The 20,588-nt window shown below is 48.6% G+C and overlaps 1 protein-coding gene and 1 pseudogene across 3 annotated transcripts in view; one reads left to right on the top strand and one right to left on the bottom strand.

Moving 5' to 3' along the window:
* Ston1 (stonin 1) overlaps window positions 1-20,588 on the top strand; it is a 43,779-nt gene that overhangs the window by 8,185 nt on the left and 15,006 nt on the right. Inside the window, exon 1 of one of the 3 annotated variants that reach the window (XM_048416172.3) lies at window positions 16,544-16,900. The exons of the other annotated variants lie outside the window; for them this stretch is intronic. The gene's annotated coding sequence lies outside the window, so the exon portion shown is untranslated. Of the gene's footprint in view, window positions 1-16,543; window positions 16,901-20,588 lie in introns of those variants that run through there. 3 annotated transcript variants of the gene reach the window in all.
* On the bottom strand, window positions 973-19,516 carry LOC146894300 (ubiquitin-conjugating enzyme E2 S pseudogene; annotated as a pseudogene).

Here is a 20,588-nt window from a genome sequence, read left to right as displayed (position 1 = left end):
CACCAAAAAAGTCCAAAGAGCTTGCTAACATCATCAGTCTACAGGGAAGAGATGGGATCTTAAAGTACTTACAATTTGCACTTCTCCCATGGCTCTGGATGTTGAATACTTTCTTAATGAAATTAAAAAACACATTTATTTATAGATTTTTTTGTCTCTCTGTGTGTATGCATGTGCTACAGTGTGTGTGTGCATGCATGTGCTACAGATGTGTGTATGCACATGCTACAGCGTGTGTATGTATCCATGTGCTACAACATGTGTGTGCATGCATGTGCCACAGCGTGTCTGTATTCATGTGCTACAGCATGTGTGTGTATTCATGTGCTACAGTGTGTATGTATGCATGTGCTGCAGCATGTGTGCATATGCATGTGCTACAGCATGTGTGTATGCATGTGTTACAGCGTGTGTGTATGTATGTGCTGCAGCGTGTGCGTATGCATTGCTGTAGTATGTGTGTATGCATGTGCTACAGCATGTGTGTGTATGCATGTGCTACAGCGTGTGTTTGTGCATATGCTTACAGCATGTGTGTGTGTGTTTGTGTGAGTGTGAGTGTTTGTGTGTGTGTGTGTGTGTGTGTGTGTGTAGGTCAGATGACAACTTGATGTCCCCTCAGGGCCTTTGATAGCAGTGAGGAGCTCCTTATTGGGGAAGACTTTAATGCCATCGAGGCGTCTGTGGTCAGTGTTGTTACCTCCGCACACAGGTAGCCTCAACAGCCCTCCCACTGCTGGTGCCACCTGCACCCCATGGATCTCGTTCTTGGCTTCCACATTATGAGTTCTGGGGATTGCACTTAGGTTTTCAGGCTTTTTTGTTTGTGTGTGTGTGTTTGTTTTGCCTTTCCAACTTCATTTAGAAAACCAAATCCAGATTCTTCCCTTCCTGCCCCACCGCAGCCATAATTTAAATAATTTAGAGACAAAGTGGGAAGGGACAGAAGGAGAGGGAGAAGAGCCCCTATAGTCACCTCAGTGCCTGCCTCTTGTCCACCTTCTTGGCTGAAGCTTTATACCTCTCTTTTGTTTCATGGGACCCTCAGCTCCTCCCAGGACCCCTGAGGTCAGAGGGTCAAAGGAGGAGGATGTAGCTCCACTGGCCAGTTTCCAGGTAGTCTCAACCCTACCCCTGCTGCTGCCACCTGCACCCCCACGGATCTCTGTGAGCAGATGAACCAGGCAGCTTTCTCTTCATAGTTCTCCAGAAAGCAGGCAGCCTGCTTCCTTGCTGAGTGTAGAGTCTGGGTGAGGGTGAATCAGCAGGTCCTGATGGTCAACAGTGTGTCAGATGCCCAGCTCAGCCACCCAGTCCCATGTGAACTCACCGGCACAGATTTCACCATTGGCACTGACATTTGGTAGAAGATCTTAGTAAGGAAGTAGCCCTTTGTAGGGAGGCAGGGAAGTCTGTGTCCAGTAGGAGCTTTATACAGAACAGGCCTCCTGAACAGGGGTCCCCTCAGGGCCTTTGATAGCAGTGAGGAGCTCCTTATTGGGGAAGACTTTAATGCCATCGAGGCGTCTGTGGTCAGTGTTGTTACCTCCGCACACAGGTAGCCTCAACAGCCCTCCCACTGCTGGTGCCACCTGCACCCCATGGATCTCTGTGACTTGAAGGGCAGCAGTGGAGTTGAGGTTGTGCATGGTTGGGAGGCAGGTTCATGATTCAGCCAGCTGGAGACAGGGAAGGGAGAAATGCCTTTTACCTGCTTAGACCATGAATGCTCTAAAATATTTATTGGATATTTCATCTTTCTTTCTTTCTTTCTTTCTTTCTTTCTTTCTTTCTTTCTTTCTTTCTTTCTTTCTCTCTCTCTTCTTTCTTTCTTTCTTTCTTCCTTCCTTCCTTTCTTTCTTCCTTCCTTCCTTTCTTTCTTTCTTTCTTTCGCTGTTTGGTTCATTGGCCCATTTATTGATTGATAGTGTTTTATTATTATTTTGGTGTGTAGCTTTTGTAGTTCTTTGTATATTCTGTGTATTAAGCTCTTGCCTGAAGCACAGGTAGCAAAGATGTTCTTGGATTCCGCAGACTGTCTGTTCACTCTGTTGATCAAAGCATGTTTTGCTGTGCAGAGTTTGTGTTTGGGGCTATTTCCTGTGCCGTTGGGTTATGTTGAGAAAGTTTTTGCCTGTATTGTTTCCCAAAGTATTTCCACTTAGCAATTCCAGTACTTCTATGTTTATTTATTTATCATTTATGTGTATGCATGTATATTTTTGTGAGTGTATGACATGTATGTTCAGTTGCCCATGGAGGTCAGAAGAGGGTTTAAGACCCCCTGGAGCTGGAGTTACAGGTAGTTGGGGGGGGGCTAGGAAACAAACTTGAGTCTTTTGGGAGAGCAATAAGTACTCTTAGCTGCGGGGCTATCTCACCATCCCCCTCTTGTTAACCTTAAGGAAACAAGAGTGGCCCCAGATAAACGATGGTTATAAAATGGGCACATCTTCGGTCCTCATTTGTCAAGGAACAGCTAACTGAGTTCCTCCTCCCCTGGTCATGCCTTTATGAACACGCTACCCTCCTACTTTCCCAAGTCTCAGGCCCTTCATGGCCCACCAGGAAAGTCTAGAACGGGAAGCAGTGAGACTGGTGCATTTAAAACAAGCATTAACACAAATAACGATATTAAGGGTTTGGTTTCCTTAAGAGACAAACCACCAACAAATAAAGCCTAGAGATGATTCTGACTAGAGGGACCTGGTTCTTGGGTGGCCACAGTCACCCTGCTGAAGAGGTGAGAGCTGCCAAATGGCCAAATCAAAGCCTTAAGGAAACTCATCCAAGAGCATTCAAAATTGATGACCAAGAAAACGGGAGCTCTTTGGAGGTGTGGCCAGGGCCTCTCAGGTTAGACTCCATGAAGCACAATCTTGTTCGAAAGAACCTAAGAGAGGGTAGGCAGCGGGAGGTGACTGCATTTGTGGGTACTAACATGGGCCCAGGGCTTACTGTGTACTGGGATCTCACTTGGATTCAGACACACCCACTAGGTTTCCTTACTGCTGTTTTTATAGAGGAAGCTATTTAGCTGCAGAGATGTCAAAGACTCGCCGAAGGGTGCACAAGCTTGTACTGTGGTCCAGTTCTGCTTAACTCCACCGTCTGTTTGCTGAAGTGGGGTCAGAGAAAGCTCCACCCTCAGCGCACAAACAGACAAATATAATTTACAAAAGGAAACAGTGGAGCTGATAGCTAAGTCTGTTCTTAAGTAGAGGAAAAGTTCACTGTGAAAACAAAATGTAATTGGAATTACAGATACACTTCCATTTAAATATCTGTGCTTGTACATAAAAATAGCTTTTCCACTACGGAGCTCAGCCAAGGACTGCATGGAAACAGCAGTGCGCGTCTAATTTAACACAGCTGCAGCCTAGGAACTTGGAGACAGGGCTCTGGCACCCTGGCCGCTCGACCCTCGGAGCGCTTTACCCTTGCTCACTACAACCCATATTCAAAGCCTTTGTGAAGGGTTAGATAAGGAAAATGAGGTTACATCCCTTGTTTTCTTTTTCCCTTCCCTTCCCTTTTTCTTCCTTTCTGTTCTCCCTCCCCGTCTTCCTCCCTCTTCCTTTCTGAGACAGGGCTTCACTGCCCATCAGGGCTGATCCTGAATTCCTCATCCCTCTGTCTTTTCCAGAGATGGATTACAGAAATGCCCCGCGTGCCTAGCTCAAACCTCGTTTATGTTAGCCTCATGTTAGCATTAACACAAATATAGAAATGCTTTAAACTTCGACTCTTTACACCCAGAGACCCGGCTCCTGAGGCTTCAGGCCTGTGGCGTGGTGGCTTGAAGCAGGGTCTCGTACTTGTGAGCATCCCAGTTCCTTTGCTGGTGTCCATCTGGTCACTACTAATTGTAAGGAAAAAAATATTTTGTAGGAAAAGTGATCAGAGCTCTGCTGAGAATCAGATGATAGAGCCAGGGTCCCCGGGAAGGTGCAGACTTGCCGAGATTATCATTTCCTCCAGTGAGGAGAGAAATCCCGTTTGTCGGCTGACGTCATCCTCGGTGTCAATCATCTTTGAGTGTGAGCTGTATAGATGCGAGGGTTGGGCCACCACCTTCCACAGCCCCTGCTCGGCAGGGTTTGCCTCCTCCTCACCCACACGTTCCCCTCTCCTGCCAGATGTTTCTACTTAACTGTTCACACATCCGCATCCTGTGCACCAGCCTCCCGCCAGCTTGTCTGTCTGATGAGGGGGCGTCTCCCACCCTCCCCACCCCCAGCTCCGCTCCCACAGGGGCCGGGGAGAGGCTGTGGGATGTGCTTTGCCTACAGATGTGTAGCTTCTGCTCACGTGAGGCAGGCGCTTGCTCCTTCGTTGCCTTCCTAAACTGCCAGTGCTCTTCATTCTTCATCCAGCCGCTCACTCAGTCCCTTAACCCCGTCTCTTCTAGAACTTTCCTCGATGTCTTTTTTTCTTATGCTGTGTTGCTGGAACTTGTCAATGCTTCTTGGACCCTGACTTTGCCTTGCTTAGGATTGTTCCACCATCTTTTGATGTATGTGGCCCAATTATTCAGTCACCCCTTACTGTTCTGTGCGTCTATTGGCAGTGTTCTCTGGGATAGAGTCCCTTTGGGGAGTAATGAGGAGCTTGGCAGACTTTTGGAGAATTGTCCCCAAGCTGTGAGAGATGTACACAATAAACAGTTTCTTCTGTTCTGGACTTTGAATGAAAGCATGTAGGGCAAGAGGCATCCGGTCCAGTCCCAACTTCTCTCTCGAAGGCTTCGTCCATCTCTCCTGCTTTGACTTGACCCCCTCCCCCTTCTTTCTCTCCCCATCCCTTACTCTCTCCAGGGTCTTCCTGTGTATCCTCTTCTGTCCTGAAACTCTTTATGTAGACCAGGCTAGCCTCCAATTCACAGAGATCCACTTGCCTCTGCCTCCTGAGTGCTGAAATTAAAGACGTGGGCCACCATGCCTGGATATTGTTTTATTTATTTTCTTCTTTAACTGTTTCTCTGTCTCCTCATTGCTTTTAGGATGAAATCAAAGTTGTTATCGTGGTGCCCCTCCCCACCCATGAGCCTTTTGGGCATTACTCCTTCTCCAGCTGTGCCTCTCTAGCCAGACTTGCAGGCTCGCTCTGTTTGGCCGTATCGATTATGTTAATCTTCATGGTGCAGCTCAGATGCTGTCCTAGTTACTGTTCCGTTACTGGAAAGAGACACCATGACCAGGGCAACTTAATGAAAGGAGAACTTCCTTACAATTTTAGAGGGTTAGTCCATTGTCATCATGGCGGGATAGATAGGCATGGCACAGGTACGAGAGCTGAGAGTTTTACATCCTGATTTGCAGGCAGTTGGGAGAGAGAGAGAGAGAGAGAGAGAGAGAGAGAGAGGCCCTGACACACATCCTAATACTTTCCAAACAGTTCCACTCCCTGGTGACTAAGCATTCAAATTCCTGAGCCTATGGGGACCATTTCATTCAGACCACCACAGATGCCCCATTCTTCCTGAAGTCCTTCACAACCCCCACCCTTCAATTATGGACATTTAAAATGTTTTAATAGATGGATTTATGCCGTGTGTGTGTGTGTGTGTGTGTGTGTGTGTGTGTGTGTGTAGGGACACATGTAGAGGTGGGAGGACAGACTGTGTGAGTCAGTTCTCTCCTTCTGATATACATACTTCTGAGATAGAAGTTAGGCCATCAGGGCTGGTAGCAGGCACCTTTCATTGAGCCACCTTTTCAGCCCCAATTGTGGGTGCTTATCACCCCCATTGCCATCGTACTTGATTAAGGCCAAGGAACCCTTCATTCGTCTTTAACATATTAAGATAGCTTTTGAGGGCTTCCCTTACCAGGCGGAGAATTCTCTGGCGGAGCACACTGCGAATGCTTTTACTTCCAGCATTGTCTTAAGAGTGCTGAGTGATCATTGTTGAATGTGTTTATGCATGAGAGAATTAACACACACACATAAACACACGCATGCATGAACACACTGCATGAGCACATTTCCCAAGACACAGATCCCTAGGGGAAGAGAACTTCAACTCTTAACATAATTCTAAACACTTGTCAGTGTCTTAGTGGGTTACTGTTTATTTAAAAATGGACAGAATGCATAATAAACAGGCAAAGAAAGGGAAACTTAGCCCTAATCACACTCAGAACATAGCCTTGCTCTCAGTTAAGTGCAATAGGAAGAATATGGGAAACAAAGCGAGAGTTCACATACATGTTTTTAATCTGTGTTGTCCTGAGATCAACACTTTACCTCTCTGGGTCTCTCTTGCTCTGTTTGTCAAACGTAATTTGAGAAAACACAGTATGCAATACCCACTGAATATTCTAGAGTTATTTCTTAAAGACAAACAACTTGCTGTCTTCTGCTCAAGTGGAATGAACTATGAACTGTCCAGTGTTGACCTCATTGTTAAGTCTGAAGCGTAGCCCTCCAGCCCCTGGCATCCATCCAAGCCCATCTGGCCTGGGAGTGCTTTGGTCTGGACTCCAAATCCCAGCATGCCAGGTTCTGACCCCTCCCTGGGGAGGGTCAAGACCACTCCCACAGAGTATTTAAGTGGGCTCCCAGAGGAGAAACACGGGGGTTTTCAGGTCTGCATGGGCTCCCTGCTTTCCTGTCTCCCCGCCATGCGCTCAGCTACCCGAGAGCGCCTTACTTAATAAAACAATGGGCATTTTGATTTGGTTTGATTTGACCTAATTGGATTTCTTGCACCAGTGGAGCTGCCTCTTTCCTATTATTTTTTCATAACACTCATGTGTGCCGCGCGCACACACACAGAGAGGAATGCCTGAATTATGAATTTGAACTAAGTTAAGGCTCTTTTAAAAAATTTTTAATTCTAGGAGGACACCTCCCCCCCTTTTAAGTTAAACTCTCGGATCTCGTGCCTTTTCCTTTACAATGTGATGTGGTGAACCTTACTGTCCTGGAGACTGGCCTTTGGGGACCCTAGTCTTTGTGTCCCCCCTCCACCCCAAAGCAGAGCTAACTGAGTTAGATTTAGTGTGTCAGGACATGGCCTAGCCAGGGTTTCTCTGGGGACATTCCAACACTTCGTACATGCTCAAGAGAGTGGAGGCTTCCTGCTCTGCGCCAAACTGTGCCCGCGCTGAGCTGTGCCCGCGCCGAGCTGTGCCCGCGCCTCAGATGACAGAAGGCCTCTTCCCGGCCCTTCTGCTTTGCTCTCCTGGAGGACTGCCTAACCTAGACCCTGACTCTCAGACTTGAAGAGTCCATTCTGGGTGCCACCCAGGAGCTTTCTTAGCTTTCTCAAAGCAGCACGCTTCCCCACAATGCCTGCCTCCCTTCCCATTCCTTTCTTTGCCCTTTTGTTTTTCTTCGTTGTCTCCTCTTCCTCTCCTCGCCATGCTAAATGGTACCACACTTCTACATGTTCAGTCTTTATTCTTTTTTTCTTTCCTCATGTTCTTTGCCTTTCCAGTTTGGGTGGGAATGTGGGTAGCTTGCAAGCTCTATTATACACATGAAGAAAGATGCCCAGAGACTGGTTAAGTGGAGTGCTTAGTTTACTGGCAGAGCAACTGGGCCAGGACAGTTTCCCAACTTCCCGGCTGGCCTCTGGCCTGGACAGCACGCTCTGTTTGCTAACATCACTGGGTTCACACTGCAGCAAAGCCTTTCTCTTTGTGTGGTCATTGTACCAGAAGAATTTGCTCGGGAGCCAGTCCCAGGCTCTTAGAGACACAGAGTCTGAGTCTGCGCCAGGGCCCAAGAACAGCAGCAGCATTGGCAGCTCCTGATGCTCCAAACTTCCAAGGCCACATTCATCATGCTGTATAACAGTCCCCAAAGTCCCTGAAGCTACAGTCAGGACCTGAGGTAGGCGAAGGAGCGCTGAGCACAGCGGAGTTCCCTGTTCCATCCTAAGCCTTCCCGGTAGGTAGCCATACTTCTGGGAAGCTGTGGAAAGGATGGAGCTCTTTCTGTCTTGTGTGAAAGGTGATGGAGGCCTTGGAGGCAGACCTCTGGTTCTGGGTGTTGCAGTTGGTGACTGATGCGGTGTTTGGAGGAGGGAGACACAGTAGAACTGATGTGATCCCTCTGTAGTGAGGGAAGATTGTTGTCCCAGGCACAACAGGGCTCAGTTGTGTAACAGCCTGTCTTGTTCTCTTCACTGTCTTCCATGTCCTGTACCATTTCAAGGGCTGAGCCCTACCCTTTACCCTCTCCTGTGAAGATAAAGCTCTACTTCCCCTGAGTCCTGGGAAAAGCTGCAGTAGGGTGTTAAATATGGACCTTCATCATCCTGTTGGCTCAGCCTGGACCCTGCATGTCTCCTTCACTAGTAGCTGGCCAATCTCTTCTCTAACGTGGCTGCCACTGGTTCTGAGCCAGTGCTGTGAGATACTATGCTGCCTGGAGTGAATTTCCCCAGCCATCCATGCTGCAGCCCTATTTCCTTCCTAGAGATAAACATCGGCTCCCTCTACGTTCCTGGGTACAGTTCTTCACTGTAGAGATCCTGTGAGACACTCTAGGATCAGTGGAACTGGCCTGATGTCAGGTACTTTACCAAATGTTTCCTGGGCTTTAGGTCTTTGGCCTACACTGGGACAGGGAACCCAGGCATAAAACTCCATCAGTTCCTGGTTTTAGTGGAGACTTGAGGAGACACCTAACCTTTGGTAACAAGTGCTTTCAGGAGCCCCAGCCTGGATTCTGGGCCAATCACCAAACACAGCTACTCTGAGCTTTTCTGGGAGTGCACTGTGCTTCTGCCAGACTCACCAGGTCCTCACCCTGGGACTTTGCTGCTCTGGCCCTTGACTGCTCTGATCTAATAACTATTGCTATAGCACATAGATATTTTTGTTAGTGGTTGGATAGAGGAGCAAATATATATATATATATATATATATATATATTTCCATACAGTAGAGTATTTACAGTCCTAAAAAGGGATGGACTTTTGATACTTGCTTCAATATGAATGATACTTGAAGACATTGTGCTAAGAGAAATAACCAGACTCAAATGACAAACAGTGTAAAGTTCCAGTCATAGTAGACCCTGAGAGTAGTTAAAGCCACAGAGAAAGAACCTGAAGGGGTAGTGACAGGGGCTGGAAGAGGTAGCAAGGAGTTACTGTCTTGTAGTACAAAATTTCAGTTAACAAGGATAAAATTCTGGGAATGGATAGTAGCAGTAGTTTTGTGTGTGTGTGTGTGTGTGTGTGTGTGTGTGCATGTGTGTGTTTTTGTGCAGCTTCACATACGCTGCCATGTGTTTGGAGGTAAGACCTTTGGGTGTTTGTAGGTCCTCGCCTTCCATATTGTTTGAGATATGGCCTCTGCTGCTTCATAAATCAGGCTTTCCGGCCCTTAGATTCTCCTGCCCCGGTCTCCCACCTCCTCATAGGGGCATGTTGGGATTAAAGGTACTTGCACTACTGTGTCTGAGTTCTCAGGACTTGAACTCAGGTCATCAAGCTTGCATATCAAGCATTTTTACCCATAGATCTGTCTCCCCAGTCCACAGATGTTCTTATGTGCATTGATGTTTTGTGATGTGACGTGTATGTCTGTGTGAAAGTGGTCTCAGATCCCCTAGAACTGGAGTTGCGAGCCATCATGTCGGTGCTGGGAATTGAACCCAGGTCCTCTGGAAGAATAGCCAGTGCTCTTAACCACTGAGCCATCTCTCCAGCCCCTCCACAAATGTTCTTCATAACACTGAAATATTCACTTAAAAATGGTTAAATGGTAACATTTATGTATATTTTACCACATAGGCATATACCACAACAGTAAAGACTTAAAGTTAGAGTTTCTATACTGTTTTCTGGATCTGTGGATGAAGTGGGCTCTGCTGGGGTCCCTGCTCAGAGATTCTCCTGTGGCTGCAAACATAGTGATGGTAATGCGACCCTGAAGGTTTGTCTGTCAGGACACCCAGAGCAGCCTCCGTTTTTGTCCCAGAGCTTCAGCAGGGAAAAGGTGACATTATCCCTGTGCTCTAACTTGTCTCATCTGTCACGCTGCACCATTAGAGCAGCCAGGAGCCCCCTGAACTCAAGGTGACAGGAACAACCTTTCCTGATGGACGAGGGGAAGCTGAGGCTTGGAAGAACGCAAGTGGAGGTGTTCTTGTGGCCCTTCACTGTGTAGAAGCTACCCACGTGCTTGCTGGAGCCTTTGAGAGCTCAGGCAGGGAGGCACCAGCTTCTCAGTAGACCCGTTCTTTGGAGAGTGAATCCTCGTGGGTTATGGACGTTTGAAGGCATCTTGGCAAAGCCTTGAGATCAGAGACTTGTTTAAATGGAGAGTCAGAGAGAAGAGTCATTAGAATACTATACCCCTACTCACCGCAGACTGAGTGAGTCCCAGACCCAACAGCATGGGCAACTTATACAGGGGGGCCTCTGTGTGAAACGAACAGGAGAAGAATAGATTCGTGGTGCAGAGATGGGTGTGGATGGAGCATAGAGCTGGGGATAGGGTTGGCCAGTGGCCAGCAGTCAGCACTGAGAGCCAGCTGAGCCTTCATTCTGCAGGGCTGGATGTGTTAGGAGCTTATGGGTCTTGCTGGACGGGGCTATGCAAAGGCGCCTGGGGTGGCCTTCAGACATGCTTCCTGAGCAGGCGTCACCCAGAGTGCAGTGGCGGAGCATACAAACTCAGAGTGTGAGCTCCTTGAGGTGAAATAGAGGCTAACGGGCCAGCCCCTGTTTTGGGAGATCCAGTCATTGGTGTCCGGTTACACACATCTGGCTTGTCTTTCTATGCGAAAGAATTTCAAAGGCTTCAGTACCTTCTGAAATATGATAAAATTAACATGTGGCTTGCAAGTGTTCCCCAAACCTAGAAATATGAATATTATTAATATCTAAACTTGGGACCAAGACATCAGTGGAGGCCAATCTTTGAGCCTGGCTTGTCCTTATGTGCTTAAAAAAAATCTCTAATTTCACACTCAAGCCACTGCGTAGTCACAGATACGCATTTGTGGAATTCCATGCGGGTGGCGAGGACAAAAGCAAGCGCAATTTTGTTCTCTCATTGGTAGGCGGAGCTGATGTATAGATGTGGGTGTTTCTGGTCATGAGCAGCCAGGTCTGGCCCTGCAAAAAACTCAGAATCATTTGCTGTGGGACACGCAGGCAGCCATGATTACTCAGGATCCCCTTTAGTGATGATCAGCATAGGCAATGAATTTTGTTCCCAAGGTGACCAAGGCCACATGGCAGAACATCTTCACACTGGTGTTGATGGGCACATAACCCAAGTTAATAGACACATGGGCAGAAGCCGGGTAGTGGTGGCACATGCCTTTAATCCCAACACTCAAGAGGCAGAGGCAGGCAGATCTCTGTGAGGTCGAGGCCAGCCTGGTCTACAAGAGCTAGTTCCAGGACAGGCTCCAAAGCTACAGAGAAACCCTGTCTCGAGAAACCAAAAACAAACAAACAAACAAACAAACAAACAAATAAATAAGAAGCACGGGCAGAGCCATCACCGTTTGGTTTGCTGTTGCATCTCTGACAGACCGGACTCCTCTCCCCTTGGAGCGTCCGTCTGCGTCAGGGGGGCCTGGACTGTTGTCCACCCTCTGCCCTCCATGGATGTTAGCAGAGAACAAGCTCATTTTAGCCCCATTTGTTGTTTTCTCTGGCTTGTCTACCAGACTAGACGCTCCTCAGGAGCAGGGCTCTGTAGCAGAGGGTTTCTCTCCTTGCCGTTTCTCAGATGCTGGCTGTCCCAGCTGCTCAGTGTGCTGTCAGGAAATGCCTCACCTCAGGAGAGCTCATAGAGAGTTACTGCTCACAGTCCTGAGGGCTGGGAAACCCAAGATGGAGGCCACGATGAGCTTGATGTCTGTGTTCTACACTTTGACACGGGTCCCCTAGAACTTTAGTTACAGACAGTTGTGAGCTGCCATGTGGTGCTGGGAATTGAACCCAGGTCCTCTGGAAGAGCAGTCAGTGCTCTTAACCCCTGAGGCATCTCTCCAGTCCCAGGGCCTTTTTATAAGGGTATCAGTCCCCCTCATGAGAGGATCCCTCAGGACATGGTCACCCATGCACAGCCCCATCCCTCAGTACCATCACATTGCAGATAAAACTTCAGAATAGAGGCATTTGTGTGGGGAGACAAGTGTTCAAACACAACAGTAACACCATCTCCTTTCTCACCCGAGAAAATGGAAGCTCAAGGAGTTGAGGTAACTTCCTCCAGGCACAGAAGCTGCACTCCAGGATTCTAAAACTGAACGCTCTAACTTTGCCAGTCACCAGCCAGACCTTACAGGGCCTGTGGTCTCTGGGGTGCTCAACTCAGACGCCAGGACTTAGGGAAGCGTTGCCAACTTCACTCAGAGAGAAGCCAGGGTGCATGTGGTACAAGGGTGTACCGAGACATAGCACCTACATGCCCCAGAGCCCAGCCTCCAAGACTCACTGTCCTGGATAACTGTCCCTGCCAGCCACACATAGGTGAGCAGAGCTTGCCAGGTGTCAGGTGAAGAATTCCATTTTAGAGAATTAAATATCCTTTCTGGGCCATTTACCTCTTTGTCTTTTCTCAGAACACGAAAACAATTACATGTTAATCAAGACAAAGTGTTTTAATACTATTTATATCAATTTTTATAGCAAAGGGATTGGTTTTGATTAGCCCCACTAAAACTCTAAGTCTGAGCCTAGTGAGTTGGCTCAGTGGTTAAAGCTCCTGCTGCAGAGCCAGAGGATCTGAGCTGAGTCCCTGAAGCCCTCCAGCTTTCAGGAGCTTGTATAGCAAGGGATGACCCATCCGAGTGGCCCTGGAGATGTGCCTGTGGGCTCAGTCCTCATGCAGGGTTCACAAGCTGTGTGTTCCCTTTACTTGGAGGAGGCACCTTCCTCCCAGATCTTACTGTCTAATGACAAACCAAATTGTCCTACACACTCTCGTGGCACACAAGGATATACACATGTACACACACACACACACACACACACACACACACACACAAATAGTATTTGCTAATTTTCAGGAGGGGTGACAGGCTGCAGGGAGATTTGCGTATCCAAGATGCCTGATCATACCCAGACCCCCTTGCAATTAGTTCTTTTTTTTTTTTTTTTTTTTGAACAGACTTTTTAAGGTTTCCCAGAAGAATTCTGAATCAGAACTCAGGAGTCCTGGTTATCTGGTAACCACAGGGTCTCCAGGGGATAGCGCCCGTTTTGTTTCTCTCTTCCACTGAAGAACCCACGGAAGCCAAATGCCAGAAGGCTGCCATGAAAGCAGGCCTTGTGTGAGGTGCTCACTCCAAGAAAGTCCAAGAAAGAATGCTTGTCTGTCTTCTTCTGATGGCTAGGGTGGGTGGAATTTTCTGGAGAGTGGGCAGTCCTGGGGTCCTTTTAACACACAGCTCCTGAGAGCAGAAGGAGGTAGATCATGAAGAAGGCCGTTATCAGGACTGCCAGGAACCTGTGAACACAGGGAACAAACAGGTTCCTGAAGATGTAGACATTCCAGGGGCCCAGCGCCCATGCGGGGTTAAGAGGCCACATGCTGCCTTTGCCCTAGAAGGGCAGCTTGATCTTATACCTCCCAACTTAGTCTCCCCAGACCTAACCATTTAGTCACGAACCCCCATATCTTTGTTGTCCCTGGTCTCAGCCCAGTATTGACCTTGGCCTTCCTGGGTGTGTCTTTCTCCTTTTCCCTTCCTGTCCCTGTACATCAGCTCAGACTCACCTGTGGGTGCCCTGTGGCTTTCTCTACTGCAAGGGGTGAACCCTTCCCTAGCACAGCAAGGCCCTTTGTGTTCAGCCTCTGCTCTTTTTTTTTTTTTTTTTTTTTTTCAGATACTTAACTGTCTTTGGCATCTGGTCTCTCAGTAGACATTTCCACGGGGACAGACCTCAGACCTGACCAGTGTGGGTGAGGAGAACCAAGTAGCTGTGGGGTAGAGCACAGAGAGGAGACAGTGTGGTCCCATGGCTGCAGGCAGAACCCCTACTGAACACTGTGTAGCCTTCTAGAGTCTGGCCCTTATGGAACCGGTAAAGTCTGAACTCTCTCACCCTTTACCGATTCTGTCCCTTGGCCAGGAGAGGCCAGGGCCCGAGAACAGCAGGCTCTAGTGTGGTATTCAGAGGGACAGTGATAGGAGCTCTAGATGTTGCCCTGCGTGCTTGCTCTAGGCAAAGGCGAAAGTTCTTTCCATGGGGAAGTTCTTTGGTCCCTTGTCTGGGAAAGCAGAGGTGGGCTCCTCCGTGGTGACAGGGAAAGGAGAGTGGCTGCCAGAGCCGATCCCCAAGGCTGTAATAGAGAAGTTAGCAAAAGACAGAAGGCTGAGGAGATCAGGGTTAGAGTTGGCTGTGCATGCTCCAGTTCCGTGTGTGATAGACACCATGCCTATCCTGAAGGAAAGCTGTGTGTTTCTCCCTCCCTGTGGAGGCTCCTGGGAGCATGAGCGGGCTTCCTTAATTCATTAGCACATGAATATTGGAAGAGGTTGCCAGGAAGAGACCCGTTCATCCTTTAGATCAGGACCTTCCAGCACACTGGATACTAGGTCATTTTCGTCCTGTCTGTCTTCCTTTTTATTTCCACTCCTACTGACTTCTTACTTTGGGACATGGCATCTTTGCATTTCTTCCTTTCAGGTCTGGAGGCTAGAAGTCTGGGTTCAGGATGCCAGCACAGTTGGGTTAGGCGAGGGTTGCCGATTGTCAATTCTTGTGGTCGTCTCATGGTAGACCAGCTGTATTAGTTCCTCCTTCGCTGCTGTGACAAACTACCTGGTAAAAATACTAAGGGAAGTAAGGGCTCAGTTTGGTTTCCAGTGAATTGGCCACAGCAGCAGGAACATAAGGTGACTGGTCCCAGTGCATCTTGTCAGGGAGCAGAGAGACGAATGCTGGTGCTCGGCTCACTCTTTCTGTCTGGTGTGACACCCCAGCCCATTGATGCTGGCACCCACATTCATGGTGGGTCTTTCTTCTTCAGTTAAAAATTCCTAGAAACACTCTCAGGGCCAGAGGAGTGTTTCCATGGTGGTTGTAAATCCAGGTAAGTTAATCGTGGAGATCCACCATCACAGACAGCAAGCTGGTTTCTGCTCTTCTCCTCTCTGTTCTCTTTTACACTAATCCACGGCTGGATATATATCCCCATGGTAGAGTTCATGCCTAGCATAGGGGTAGGACTGTGAGTTCCACACCTAGCACCACAGCAAAACAGGACAACACAACACAGCCAGACAGCTCTCTCACCAAACAATAACAATTTAAAATCATAATGCCTACCCAACTCCAAATGTTTGTTCATGTGAAGACCCCTCTGGCACAGTTTGGTTTGCTGTCTGCTCATACGTGAGGGCAAGAATAAATTCCACACCCTGCCCCTGCAAGACAGGGTTTTCTCTGTGTAACGGCCCTGGCTGTCCTGGAACTCCCATTGTAGACCAGGTTGGCCTTGAACTCACAGAGTCCATCTGCCTCCCAAGTGGTGGGATTAAAGGCGTGTGCCACCACTGCCAGGGCAAGAATGGATTGTAGTCAGAAGCAGGGAAAGGTTCAGCTCTGTTGCTCTCGGCTCTGCATGGACTTGTGCAGCGGAGGCAGGAACCCACAGAGCAGGAGTGGGTGGTCCGTAGGAGCCCTGGGTGGTTACATACCTGTCATTAGAGTCAGTCCTGCTGTCCCTTGGAGCCTAGGGCCCTGTCTCAGGAGCTAGTGGATACAGTCTTTAGGTAGTCCCACGTTCTCCCAGGCAGGCATTCTGAGGGTTCACATTCGCTCGGGCCTCGATGGGCCCAGTTGACAGGGTTCTCTTAGAAGCAGGCTTTGGACTTGGTAAGAGTCTCCTAGGAGAGCAGACAGCTGTCACTACTATCGAAGTTGAAGAAATGGGTAAACAATAGAGCCAGCTTAGGGAAGAGCCAGAACCCAAACTTGCACTGGGAAAGTGAAGGTTAATTGCCACGAGGGAGTGGTGGACTGGGGACTGGAGCTGAGACCAAAGCTGGTAACTTTTGAGGGCGCTGTGGACTATGCTGTGGTTTAACATTGTGCAAATGGCATTTCCTGTCACATGACTAAAACACCGCAAATGTTTGTTATTGAATAGTGTGCCTGTACAACATATGTGCTAGTAATGCGACCCATGCTGCCTGTGGGTGCTCTGCATGACCCAGATGACGGCAAGGCACGCTCATGTGCCTTACCTTTCTTTTCTGTTCCAAACTCGTGGTTTCCCCTTCAAGGGAAAACTCCTCTGGGAATGAGCATTGCACTGTCACAACAAATGTTTGGGGGGAACTCTTCATCTTCATGATGCCCTCAAGCTGGACTTTGCTTCCCTGATACCAATCCTGTCACAGCAGCTAGTGGGAATCCCGGCCCTTTCAACACACATACCCAGTGACTTCCCAGAGGCAGCCGGCATCCAGCTGGTTACAAAGATGCTTTGGGGAGTCTGGCATGCAGGAATCTGAGAATTCCTTATTTGGGAGAGCAGCCAATGAAATCACACAGATATTGACCTTAAGACATTCTTTCTCTAGATTATGCAGCATTGTTACAGAGCAGAGGCACTGAAGGCTAAGCTCAGCCTTAGCGAAAACAGGAGGCTGGAGCAGGGGCCCGCCTGACTGGAAATGGGGACCAGCCCATAGGAGGTGTGGGCAATGCATTCCTGAGCTCGCAGGGACCTCTTCAGCTTCAGTCCTCCCCCACGTGTGGCACTTACAGAGGAACCAGATATTAGGGACCAGTAAGAGGAGTCTGCTCCTCTCCACAGACACACAGTGATGTGGAGACAAAGGTTTTAGCCACAGGTGGCCTGGAATGCTGCCTCACCAGCCAAAGGTCCTGCAATTGGATTTCAACCATCTGCAGGAGACGGAGAACTTTGTATGTTCCTTTGAAAAGTCAAGGGAAAGGAAGGTAAGATAGAAGAACAGAGGGCAAAGAACTGCAGGGTAGAGGAGCCTGGGGCAGTGTGGAGGGGAGGGGAGGACCCTGTGAGGAGTAAGACAGAATTTGGACTGTCGGTTAGTGCAGCAAGACAACAGGACAGGAAGCCCGGCAGCCTGAGTTCTCAAAGCTAGTCTCAGAAGGGAGCCTGACTGGGGTTGGGGTGCTGTTCTTGAGCAATCTTGGGGGACTCTGTCCCAGAGTTTGCCTTTCTTAGAGCCTGTTGGTCCAAGAGCATATGTTGATGAGAAGCAGGCTCGTCCCTGGCTCATCCTTCTGTCCCTGGCTCCACTGAAGGACGGTTGCAGCTGGGAATGGTTTCCTCAGTGAAGGGTGTGGTGGTGACTGACTCCCTGCCAGGGGTCATGAGGTTCTGGACCCTGGAAGTGTGTGATTTTAGTGTCACAGACCTGGTTACAGCCAGGATCTTTCCCTGTGGGTGTAAAGAAGACACGCATCTGCGGCTCTTAGACAAGCCCTGCACGGCAAGTGTTTTCTTAATCAAACAGAATGCTCACACACTTCTTCCTAACGCTAAAGTCCAGCGACTCTTAGAACTGGGAAAAGTTACATGGAGATTTACTTCAGACAAAGGAGAAAAATCCACTGAAGTTATTTTATCACTACATTGAGTTCTGTGTTATTGCCAAGTGTCTGAAGATAAGGTAGAAAATGCCCTTACAAATGAGCCTGATCCCAGCCTGCTGACGCTTCTTTACCTGACTCAAAGAATAGACGGTATTTCCCTCTGCCGTGAATGTTTTGTCCTGGGATATTTTTGGTGAGGTGATTTTTCTCACAGCAGTGCTTCTTACCCACAAGGCCTGCTGCGTTGTTATTATAGGGTGATAAGTATTGCTGCTTTGATTTCTGTGCGGGTTGTATGTACGGTGTATGTGCGCATGTGCACACGTCAATGTATGTGAGCGCAGGTTCCAGTAATGCGAGTGTGGGGCTGGAGGACAACGTCTGCCTCCTGCTCGACTGAGGCAGGGCCTCTTGTTTGCCTCTGTATACACTGTACTGGTCTGCCTATCGAGCTTCCAGGGGTTGCTTATCCGTTCCTGCTTGTCACCTGACCATAGGAATGCTGGGACACCCCCCCAACAGACACACACACACAAACACACACACACACACACACACACACACACACACACACACACACACACACACCTGTGCCTGGCTTTCTGTGGGTTCTGAGAATTCAAACTCAGGCCCTTATGCTTGCATGGTAAGCACTTTACCCAGTGAGACATCTCAGCCCGGGTTTTCTATTTACTTAAAACAACTTATGGTTATTTCTGTAATAATACATGTGTTTGGTTTCTTAACTGGCAAGAGAAATGCATCTTTTTTTTTTTTAACATTTGCTGTAACCTATTCTGTTGCTCACTCTCCCTTTAGAATGGGGTGGGAATAATTATTGTGTGAATCTCCTAATTTGGAGGGTGTTAAACTCTTGGCATATCAAAGTTGGCTTCTGAATGCACCTGCTTTACCCGTTGAGGGGACCCCGAGCCATGGTTTGCTGTAGCCTTGTTTTCCCTGGTGTGAATAGCCAAACGCAGTTGCTTAAGCTTGTTCTCAAGTTCAGTCAGCCCGAAGCCGCTGACCCAGGCCGGTGTGAATAGAATGGCTAACAGTTTTACAGAGAAGCAGACATCTCCCTTAGGAATCTTAAATATCAAAAGTGGACTGCTAGAAATCTCCACTGTAATAAATCATCTATCCGTGCCCTAGACAGAATCTTGGTGTCTTGCCCTATTTCTGGGCCTGACTGGAACTGTGTTCTAGGAGTTTGCCCATAATCCAGATCGACTGTACACAGACTTCTAAAGGTTTGAAGCGGCAGGGAGGCTTGGCATGTCTGGCAGGGAAAGAGCCCAGGTCAGACAGAGAGAATTCTTTCTATCTATCTATCTATCTATCTATCTATCTATCTATCTATCTATCTATCTATCTATCTATCTATCTATCTATCTATCTTGCCCTGAGGAGGGTGACTGAGACAGGAAGGAACTAGGAGTTCCTCCCTGAACTGGCCAGATTCTTGACCTTGGGAAGATGCCCAAATGCTGTGACTGGTGAAGTTTAAATGAGATGTTGCCCATGCATGGCTTTGTCAGTGATGATACTTGGGGGTAGGGTGGGGAGCAGGGAGGCTGCAACCTTCCAGGGCTCTGCTGCAGCTGGGAGTAGGAGCAAGCTAAGCACCTACCCAGCTCCCAGCTTCCCACCCCTGCCAGAGGCCCAGGGGCTTCTGAGCCAGGCTCTGAGGGTAGGGACTGGGTTGGAGGAAGGGAAGTATGGGGTGGAACTGGCCCCAGTTTTTGACATTGGGCCAAAAGACTGGATGGGGCTACGGGACAGAAAGATGAGGTCATACCGGAGGGAGGGGCGGCCGAGGTAAGGGGATGGAACAAACTGGGCTGGGAGGTGGCCCGGAGTGGTGAAGAGGGCGGAGCACCTAGGGAAACAGACTCACCTCCGAGGTCCTGTCTGTGGAACACTGGAGAGCAGAGACAGGCTGAGGGCTGGGGAGCCGGGGTCAAGGGCCCTTTGCACGGATTTGAGGTTCAACATCGTAGGTATTTTATAAAGTATGTTAAAAAATGGGGGCAGAGGGAGAGCCATTTACAAAGTAATGGGGCTGATTTCCTTGTGTGTATGATAATTAGTTTCTCTGTCTCACAAGGGGCACAACACGGAAAAATAAACTACTCTGACTTTCCCAAACTACCCAGGGAAGCGCCAGGGGCAAATGGCAGGCGGGTCCCAGCAGGAGGACTGCGCTGATGTCTCTCTCTTTCTTCTAACATAATAAACTCGGATGGAGTAAATATTTGAAGGGCGTCTGGCCTTCCGTCTGGCCCTCCGAAGGGCTGTTAGGATTGGATTCCCTCTGAGGGTGGGGTGAGCATGGGTCTGGGCCCCCGAGTCCCCTGGAGGCGCTGCTGGTTTCCAGGAGCCGGTGGTGCTTTGATGATGGCATCTGCAGGGCACAGTTTGACAATGAGGTGCTCCCGCCATCCCACGGTGTGGGTTTAGAGCCCTCCGCAGGAATGCTCAGAGACAGAATGACTGTCTTCAGTTCTGCCCCAGGCTCCCTCTTCTATTTCTTTGTGTGGGCTCTTTTCCAAGCGTGAGTAATTACACACAAGCAGGGGACCCAGGGAGAAAAGAGGCCTTACCAAGAGCATTGTGCCAGCAGGTTCTCAGTTTTCCTGTTCAGTGGGACTCCTGGGGCTTTGCTTTCTGGCAGTTTTAGAAGGATAGTTAAAAATAATGGATGTAGCTCAATGGTAGAAAACTTGCCAAAATACACCCAGTATTACCAGAACTGGGTTATCTCAGCACTGAGGCCCAGGAACTGAGTCGGGAACAATATGTTTGCTTTTGAAAAAAGTTTAATTGGGTATCAATTGCCATAGAATTGTTTTAGAGTTGGAAAGAGCCCCAAAGATAGCTCCAGTGTAACCCTGGAAATCTGGAGAGACGGGGCACATGGCCAGCCCCTGGCAGAGCAGTGCCCAGGATTTGTGTGACATCACTGTCTTAAGGTTTCTATTGCTGCTGTGAACACCATGACCAATAAGCAAGTTGGAAAGGGAAGGGTTTATTAGGCTTACACTTTAGCATTGCTGTTCATCACAGA

The sequence above is a fragment of the Myodes glareolus genome, chromosome 6, assembly GCF_982192425.1.
Source record: "Myodes glareolus chromosome 6, mMyoGla1.1, whole genome shotgun sequence".
NCBI classification, from domain to species: domain Eukaryota; kingdom Metazoa; phylum Chordata; class Mammalia; order Rodentia; family Cricetidae; genus Myodes; species Myodes glareolus.
This window is presented reverse-complemented; position numbering and strand designations above follow the sequence as displayed.